The 9,561-nt window shown below is 45.8% G+C and overlaps 1 long non-coding RNA gene across 2 annotated transcripts in view; it reads right to left on the bottom strand.

The window, feature by feature from the left end:
* Window positions 1–225: 225 nt before the first annotated feature.
* LOC149432793 (uncharacterized) overlaps window positions 226–9,561 on the bottom strand; it is a 42,275-nt gene continuing 32,939 nt past the window's right edge. For both annotated transcript variants that reach the window (XR_016308965.1, XR_016308966.1), the window contains exons 2-4: window positions 8,705–8,827; window positions 1,523–1,610; window positions 226–1,414 (exon numbers count right to left, since the gene is read on the bottom strand). This is a non-coding gene — a long non-coding RNA (uncharacterized LOC149432793). The remainder of the gene's footprint in view (window positions 1,415–1,522; window positions 1,611–8,704; window positions 8,828–9,561) is intronic.

The following is a 9,561-nucleotide window of genomic DNA, read 5'->3' as shown; positions in this document are numbered from 1 at the left end:
TGCAACTACAGGAAACGTTTGGTTGAGGTTATTGCTGCCAAAGGAGGGTCAACCAGTTAAAAAGTCCAAAGGTTCACATACTTTTTCCTCCCTGCACTGTGAATGTTTACGTGTTATGTGCAGTTAAACCATGGCAACATCTAATGTTTGTGTAGTATTATGTTCAGCAGACTGTTCTTCTATTGTTGCGACTTAGATGACGTTCAGAGCACATTTTATGCCCAATTCATGCAAAACTCCACGTAATCCCAAAGGGTTCACATACTTTTTCTTGCAACTGTATTTATTTACCGGTACCTCCAGGGTGCCCATCCTATATGTGGTTTCTGTATCTAGTGAGTCAGGTGTGTTGGTAGGAGTTTCTTCTTCTGGCTCCATGCTTGTTCTGGGTCATTGATGCAGTGATAGTGAGCTGATGCTAAGCTAAGCCAACAGGTTCTGGGGGTTTCCCAGTGCCCCCTTCACCCAGACTAAGAGTACAATTTTTAAAATCAGTACATCATTTTTTTTTTTTACTTTTAATGTATTTTTCTTGAAGCGGAGCTCCACCCAAAAGGGGAAGTTCCGCTTAAAGCCTTTGTCCCCCACTCCTAATTAAGGATTGGCACCTTTGAGGAGGGGGAATCAGAAGAAGGTTTCCTCCTCCCTCCCCGTAGTCTTCTGGGACATGTGACAGGCCCCAAAAGACTACGGGGCCATTCACAAAGCGCAGTGCTTCTCAGCAGTGGGCACCCAGCTGTGAAGCCTCAAGCTGTCACAGCCGGGTGCCCACACTGAAGATGCCGGTGCCAAGGAGAGAAGACAGCCGGTGAAACCAGCCGTGGTGAGGATACCGCGGGACTGAGGGACAGGTAAGTAGCTGTATTTTAAGTCAGCAGCTACAGTTTTTGTAGCTGCTTTTATTTTATTTTTTTTCAGGTGGAACTCCACTTTAAAGATATAAAATACCATACATAAAGGGTAAAGGTTGTTCTACAGATCCAGCCATGAAGGCCACATAAGTGTTCCAACAATGAGCCAACAAAGTAGGCTGAAATATCTTTAGTTTCGATTTCTCCAGAGGTTTTTCCTTTTCCCCAACTATTACATACAGTGCACTAACAGGATCTCTGTAAAGCTAATGTCCAGTCTAAAGAATGTCAACATTTCTGGATCACATAGCAACAGGTAGAAAAAAAAACTGAAAAGAAGAAAGGAAAGTAAGAAAACAAGAGGGGAGAAAATGAGGACGGGGAGGATACCAAGGACGGTACGACTGAACGACTTTGGCACCCAGATTACAAGAGTCACAGATTGACGTTCATAAGAATGCTGGTAAGTTTTTCATGAGTCGCGATCCACGAGACCTTCTGCCGTACCTGAGAAACAGGGACTGAAGCCTTCTTCCAAAATCTACTGATGGTGATCTTGGCCCCTATGAGGATGAAAAATATCAACCTGAGTGGCTTAAGATGCTTTCTCAAGCGATTCATTTAGCAGAGCTAACCATGGGGATTGCAGAATAGAGACTCCAGTCACTCACCTGAGGAGGACATAAACATTATTCCCAAAGCCTGGAAGTCGGGGACATTCCCACCACATATGGAACACTGTGCCTTGCATTTGACATCCTATAAAACACAGAGGTGAAGAGCTTGGATACAATTTCAACAAGCCAGTAGGAACCACCTAACTCTTATATTGGCCTCAAGCAGTGATACATTCAAAATGTCCTTCTAAGACCATTGGGCACAGGAGTGCCATGATTCCATGTCTATTTCCAGAGCTAAGTCGGTGTCCTAATGTCGGATCATTATATGGAAGTGTCTATCACCAGGCTATACATAGTGGAAATTCCCCTCAGACCTGTATACTGTGTACACTATTTCTCGTTAGGTGTGACCTTGGGGCCTATGCTGCTATCTGTCCACAATGTACGTAAAAAGGGAGAAATTTGATCAAAACAGAAAAATTTGTATTACAATAAGTCTACCAACGTCACATAGTAGGTTTAAAATTGGTATAAATACAAAACATCCCATATAATATCAATATTAATCCCTTTTTTTTCAATGGGTGCCGGTGTTTTAAATGGGCCGCAATGCCCGAGGCTGGTAGGAAGGGCTGCCAATCATGCGGCACTGCACGGTGCTAAGGTCCCGATCGTTGGTAGTTGACCATCAGCTGTTGGTAACAATTTGGTCACAGTTCTGGAGGCACTAATAAATCATATACTGCGTGTATATATACGGCAGTTAGTACATTTCCCCTAATATGTCTATATAGTGCTACTTAGTGGTCAGGTTTGGGATTTCAAAGCTGCCTTGTTCACAGCTGCAAACCCATTGTTTGCCTTTGGCTCCCACCTATTCAGCATGGCTCTATGGACTCACAAGGGCAGCCAGGGGGGCGGTAAAACAGGCAGTTGGACCGCATTGGACAGCCAATCAGTGCTGTACATATGTCATGGCTGTGATGCTTTGCTGCAAAACCTAAACCACATGTATGCAATGGGCATAACCGCCTCAGTATGCAACCTATGTTAGTGTTTGAGACCCTACTGCAACTGTGTGCAATGCATGTGAATCAGCATCTTGAGGGTTAGAAAAAAAAGAAGGTGATATGTTACCCTCTGAAAAGCAATCTTCTATATAGTCCAATGACGGGCATAAGGCGTTTCTCTCGTTCTGGGAGGACATCATATGACATCCTCCCATTCTAAGCGCGCAGCATGGCGATCGGCGGTGCGCTGTGTCCCTCGGACACAGCGGAATACCGATCAATGGAAAGACATTCCATGCCGATTATCGGCATTTCTCTCCTCATGAGCTGTCACGCTGACAGAGGAGAGCCGGTAATTGGCATTCCTCGGAAAGGACATGATGATCAGTGTGCCCTGATGATCTGTGTAGCCCCATCAGTGCCACCTGTCAGTGTCCATCAGTGCCAGCTGTCAGTGCTCATCCATGCCACCTGCCAGTGCCCATCAGTGCCACATTTCAGTGCCTACCAGTGCACATCAATGCCACATATCAGTGCCCATCTGAGCTGCCTTTCAGTGTCACTCATCTGTGCCAGTCAGTGCCACCTATCAGTGCCATATATGAGTGCTGCCTTTTAGTGCCCATCAGTGATGCCTGTCAATGCCCATCAGTGCCACCTACCAGTGCCTCCTCATCAGTGCCGCCTATCAGTGCAGCCTATCAGTGCCCATCAGTGCAACCTCATTAGCCCACATCAGTGAAGGAGAAAAATCACTTATTTACAAAATTTTATAACAAAAACTAGGAAAAAAACTTTTTTTTTTACATTTTCAGTGGTTTTTGGTTTAAGAAAAAATAATAAACCCAGAGTTGATTAAATAGCACCAAAATAAAGCTCTGTCACAAAAAAATGATAAAAATTTCACATGGGTACAGTGTTGCATGACCGCGCAATTGTCAAAGTGTGACAGCGCTGAAAGCTAGAAATTGGCCTGGACAGGAAGGGGGTATAAGTGCCCTGTAGGCTTGTGGTTAACATGTATTCATTAACACAGTGCAATGGAAGAGTATAGAGTGGAGGGGCCTTATTAGCAAATATCTTCTAAAGTAGTTCAATTGGACGATGTATTACTAAAAGAATTGTCATGTGATATGGAACACAGGTATAAAAACAGGTCTTGAAGTGGCTCTTCATCATTTCAGCACTCTCCCCTCCTATCCATTACCACTAATCCTACGTGCAGTGGTAATGGCCACCAAAAATATCGTCTTCCAAGTAATTAGTTTAATGGATGCCTGCTCCAAAGGATCGGCCAGATCCAATCTAGACCACTGGCGAGATAAGTCTCCGTTCTCCACCACCATAGGGACTGCTTGACCCTCCGAGGAAGAAGAACCCTGTCCTTCAGGGAGCCCCTTGTCCCATCCCAGGTCTGTAGCAGAAAGTGCAGCAGAGGTCTCTGGTGAAATCAGGCCCAAGGCACTGCCGGAACACATGCTGTCGTGAGACCCACAACTGCCGACATCTTCCGTGAGACCGGGAGATTCGATTGCAGGTGGGCTACATGGTAGCAGACTTTGTACTGCTTGTCTATGGGGAGAAACACCTTTTGCACCCTTGAATGTATTATGTACCCCAGGAACTTAAGTGACTGAGATGGAATCAGGTTTGATTTTTCCCAGTTGATCACTCAGTCCAGTGATTGTAGGTAGTTTTGTGTAACCTTGAGATCCCTCCGCAACTGTTGCTCGGAAGGGGCAGCTAACAGGAGGTCATCTAAATAAAGCACAACCAGAATGCCTTTCAGCCTCAGAGGAGCCAGAGCTTCTACCAGAACTTTGGTGAAAATCCTTGGTGCAGAGGATAGACCGAAAAGGAAGTGCCCTGCACTAAAGATGCTGAACCTTGTTCCCCAAGTTGACAGCCATTCTCAAGTACTTCTGAAAGGAGGCAGGGATGGGTATGTGAAGATAAGCATCCTTCAGATCCAGGGACACCATAAAATACCCCTGACGTAGTATAGACCTGAGTGAGAATATCGATTCCATAAGAAAGTGCTTGTATTTCATCGATCTGTTGAGAGGTTGTAAATTCAGAATCAGACGGAAATTGCCTGAGGGTTTTTTTTTTACCTACAGAACAGAAACCAGGACTCTCTGATACACCATCTCCTCTATTTGCAGCCATAGTGTCCACGCCTTTTCTCAATCCTGGGGCAGATTTGTCACCAAAAATCTTTGAGGGGGCAAGGAGTTGAACTCCAACCTGTAACCTTGTGCTATCAGGCGAAGGATGAAAAGATTGGATGTGATGGAATCCCAGGTTGAAAGGAAGGCCCTCAATCTTCCCCCCACTGGGAGGAAGGAGGCATTGGGATTTGAGGGAGAGTTGGAGGATTAAACAGGATTCCTCCCTTGCCCCTATTCCTGTGGCCAGACCAATGTTTCTTTGGTCTAGCCTCTTTACTTTTGTCCACCTGCGGTCTTCCCTGCCGACCACGAAAAGCTTTCTGAAACCCGGTGTCTTTTTATTTTCCAGGAAAGCCTTTTTCTTATGCGCCGTGAGCTCTAATACTTCTTGCAATCCAGGGCCAAAGCGATTGTCCCCTGAAAAAGGCAACGTGCATAAACTAGCCTTAGTGATCGAATCCCTGGACCAGGTCTTCAGCCAAAGAGACCTCCTAAGTGAATTCACAAGGGCTGAAGATCTAGCAGCCATTCTTACGGCCTCTGCGGAAGAATCGGCCAAAAAGCCCACCGCCTTGAAAAGCAAAGGGAAAGAACTTAAAATCTCCTCCCTAGACGTAACTCCCACCAAGTGGGATTTAAGTTGGGATAGCCAAAAATACAAATTCCTGGCTACACAGGTAGAGGCAAGGGCTGGCCTGAAACTATTCACTGTAGATTTCCAAACCCTTTTAAGAAAGACATCCCCTTTTTTATCCATAGGGTCCCTAAGGACTCCCATGTCCTCGAACTCCAGATCGTATTTCTTTGAAACCTTTGACAAAGGTGCATCCAATCTAGGATTTTTATTCCAAGGGTGTTCACCGCCTTCCTCAAAGGGAAACCTCCTTTTAAGACTATTAGAAAAGGAAGCCTTATGCACTGGCTCCTTCCATTCCAACTCAATAGCCTCAGAGATTTATGAACAGGAAAAACCCTGTGCCTTTTGCTCTGTAGACCCTCATACATTAAGTCGTGTCTAGGGAGCTGGACCTTGTCTACTTCTATTTCCAAAGTCTTGTAAATGGCCTTCAACAACTCATCCACTTCTTGTAAGGAGTTTGTACCTAGAAGACCTAGCCACAGACCCCTCCCCTCCTTCCTCTGAAGAATTCTCATTTTTGTCGTTCCCCGACAGTATCCCAGTAACCCTTTCTGGCACTTCCAGTCTGACTTCTATGGGCGAGGGGGTCTTGGCTATGGAAAGGCCTGGCTCAGCCAGGGGCTGCAGAGATGGGGAGAGACTTTTTAAGTCCTCCAAAAAAGTTTTATAAGAGCTGAGCATAGATACAAGTTCATTTTTGACGGATGACAGCAATTTTACACAAGCTGAAAAAGAGTCTTCTTTAACCAGACTATTAACACAAGGGTGGCATAAGGGCTTGTCCCAAGCAAATCCCAGTTTGGCCGCACAAACAGCACATTTCTTCATCTTGGAGCCAGGGTCTGGACCTTTGTCCTGAGTTTTAGTCTGTAAATAATGACAGAAAACAAAGAGACCCTCAGGCTCTAACTAGAAAAACGCACCCTGTGTTCTAGAGAGAAGAAAAAAGTGCACCGTCAGCAAACAGCCCACACATCAGGAGCTGCGCCTGATAGATAAGGCAAACCACATAGGTATACAATCAGGAGCCCTTCCCGCCGTAAATACCTGTGAGGAGCTGGTGCCTGTATTCCTGAAGTCGACCGCCAGAGCAGGAGCCACGGGAGGATTCATTGGTTTCGGTCTTTCAAGATCAGCTTCTGCTGCCACTGAAGACCACCGCACCAGCTACCCTTCATAGTCCACTTTGCGCCTGTAAATAGGGAACGAAACTGGCGTTCCGCCCGGAGATGACGTCACTCTCCTCCCAGAAGTGATGTCAAGTCACTTCTGGGGCCAGCGTGGAGCGCAGAAGCCCTGCCCCCCTGCCACGAGGAGGCAGCTGAGAGCGACCGCGACCCCATTCCACCTCCAGCGAGGGAAAACATGGCAAAGGCATGCCCAACGCTGGACCATGAAAAGGCAGGGACTGTACAGTTTTCTTCCCCCAATACCATCACATGAAGGGGATTGTTGCCGGGCCAGAAGACAAGGATTCCCAGGGTAAGTCACCTCCCAACAGAGCTTTCAGTCAGCCCCGGGGAGAACTTATCCAACGGTTCCAGAGGAAACACTAATAACTGAGACTAGGGCCTGGAGTACCGCCTTTTAATCTGGGGAGGGTAACATGTTTCCTGTCCCGTGGGAGGAGCTATGTTTCGTGGGCTGTCCTGGAAGACGACTTGGGAAATATGTGTTCAGGCCAGCCCCTGTGCGCCCTTTGCCATCTGGGATATGCACGCCATATATCCCAGAAGGCATTGTCCCTCCATTCAGTGAAGGAGAAGGGGGGCGGGCCAAATGATGCTTCATCGGTAGGCCGGCTGAACTTGGAAAAGCCACCGATGAGGTCACACCTGAACATGGCAGCACAGGACCAAGCAGAGGCAAAAAAAGAAGAGGATCTCAGCGGGAAAACGCTGGATCCACTGGGTGGGTCAGTATCTGTTTTGTGCAGGAGACAGTCCCTGGTAAGCAATAGTTAAGAAAAATTAAAGGGGGGGGTTGGTGTATTAGGCTGAGAATCCGTTTTACGGAAAGACTAGCTGCAGGCACTGTACACAACTGCACTGCAGGCAACTTTTTTCCGCCTGGCTTTTTTTATTTCTCCACTGAAGTTTGTGGAGCCTGGCCACCCATGGCTCGAATTTTGGCAAATTGGATGAAATTTAAGCCATGTATAGCCAGCATTAGACAAGTCTCCCTCTTGTACTCAGTCCTCCAGCTAGGTTATACAAGAAAATACAATCTATTATTGATACTGTGTGTATATCTCACCTTTACACTAGATCAGTGGTCTTAAAACTGCAGCCCTTTGCTTGTTTCTAGCCGGCCACGGGGGCATTATTTCATCCACTGATACCAATAATGGGGCATAATTCCCCTCGCTGATACCAATGATGGGGCACAATTCCTCCCAATGACACCAACGATGGGGCATAATTTCTACCAATGACACCAAGAATAGAGCTCATTGACACAAATGATGAGACACATTTTTCTCCCAATGACACCAACAATTGGGCATTGTTTTTCCCAACTGACGTTGGGACTCTTTCTACTCCCAATGGCCACAGTTCGGCTCCTCTAAAGTCTGAAAGACAGTAAACTGGCCCTTTGTTTAGAAGGTTTGTGCCATTTCATGGTAAGAAGAGTTCACTGTGTGCTAAAGAAAGCGTGCTGTGTTGATTGATGTCCATGGTGAAAGGTAGGTGTGAACAGTAAAGTATGTGATATATATGCTAAAAAAAAGAGTGCGATTATAAAGGAAATACCAACACTGTAGGTATAGGTTTATAACTTTTTTTTTTTTTTTTTAATGGTTGAACTGGATGGACTTTTTTCTTTTCAGCCAGACTAACTATGTAACTTAGTTGAAAACAGTATGGAGTTAATAATGGGAGACGGTGTAGAGCAGCCATTCTCAACCAGGATTCCACTGAACCCAAGGGTTCCTCCAGCAGATACTAGTTTCCTTGAGCCATGGAGGATTGACCTCCCATCTGATGGTGCCTGCACGGTTCTAGGTCTAATCCCATTTGGCAGAGCCACCAATCACATTTTTAGCTATCAGTAACGGTGGTATTCTGATCCCTACTGTAAGGGGGGGGGGGCAATCTTCCTAATGACTACCAATGTATGGGGCATGTTGCTCAATGTCTTCCAACAAATTTATTTTAGCAGAGGTTCTCTGAGACCTGAAGTTATTTTAAGGGTTCTTCTGGGGTAAAGAGGCTGAGAAAGGCAGGCGCAGAGCGTATGAGTTCATGGGCAAAAATAACATATAAGCAGCTTTTCCATAACCTGACGGGGACATTTCTGTCATCATAGGCATGTTACTGGGTCCACAACCAAGAAAATTGATAACCCCCTATGGAAAGACTATGTAAAAAGGTCTTAAGAATTTCCCTCTCTGGCTCACATGTCTACTAACTTTGTATGTCTCACAGTGCTATGAATACAGGTCCTCTTCTCCGGATATTTTCTCCACCTGTGCTCTCAGAATGATGGGAGAACCCTCCACTTCTATGATGCAACTGGATTCCAGAACCCCACCCTAGAAGATTTCACAAGAATGCTAGTTACAGAGTGCAGAAAACATAGCTCCACAGGCAACAACATTACAGTGAACGATGCTAAACAGCACAGGCTTATCTAAAGAGAACCAGTCACTGAATTCATAATAATCGGTATATCCGCTCGAAAATGGTCATAAAATTCCTGCCTTACTGTTCAGAGATTATTTGATTTTCATATTATAAAAAAAGGCCACTGCCCCAGTCTATAACTGGCCTTCACAGCAAGGAGTGAAGGCTCAGATACAATTTATACTGGCTGGTTCTCGTCTACAGTGGAAAGAGCAGTGTGGAAAAGTGCAGTAATACAATCAACCAACCAGGAAAACAAAGACATTTTTAAAATGGAAAAATGATAAAAACGTTAACTCCAAGGAGAACTACAATTTCAGGCTTTATTAGAAGCGGGAGACCTGGCTAGCCTTTCTGGGACCGGACCTCAAACTCTGGTGGTCAGCAGCCTTGTCAGGACCTTCACGCCGGAATGCTAGATGGTGTGTCTACATGACCACCTGTGTACAGGAATGCACAGAACTTTGTGTGTAATTGGACAGAGACAATCAGCTGATTTCAGGCAAAATCAGGCGCCAAACTCACGCGTTGTCCAATCACAGCGCAGGGCAGAACAGGGGCATGCACATGTGCGTCCTAAACCAGAAAGTTTGGCCATGACATAACAGTACCTCACCTGGCCTGCCCATGCCAGTTATCCGTA

The sequence above is a fragment of the Staurois parvus genome, unplaced genomic scaffold (genome assembly GCF_062004578.1).
Source record: "Staurois parvus isolate SC_StPar_1 unplaced genomic scaffold, SC_StPar_1.0 ptg002108l, whole genome shotgun sequence".
In the NCBI taxonomy this organism is placed as follows: Eukaryota; Metazoa; Chordata; class Amphibia; order Anura; family Ranidae; genus Staurois; species Staurois parvus.
The sequence above is the reverse complement of the archived record's forward strand: the minus strand, read 5'-3'. Positions and strand labels throughout refer to the sequence as shown.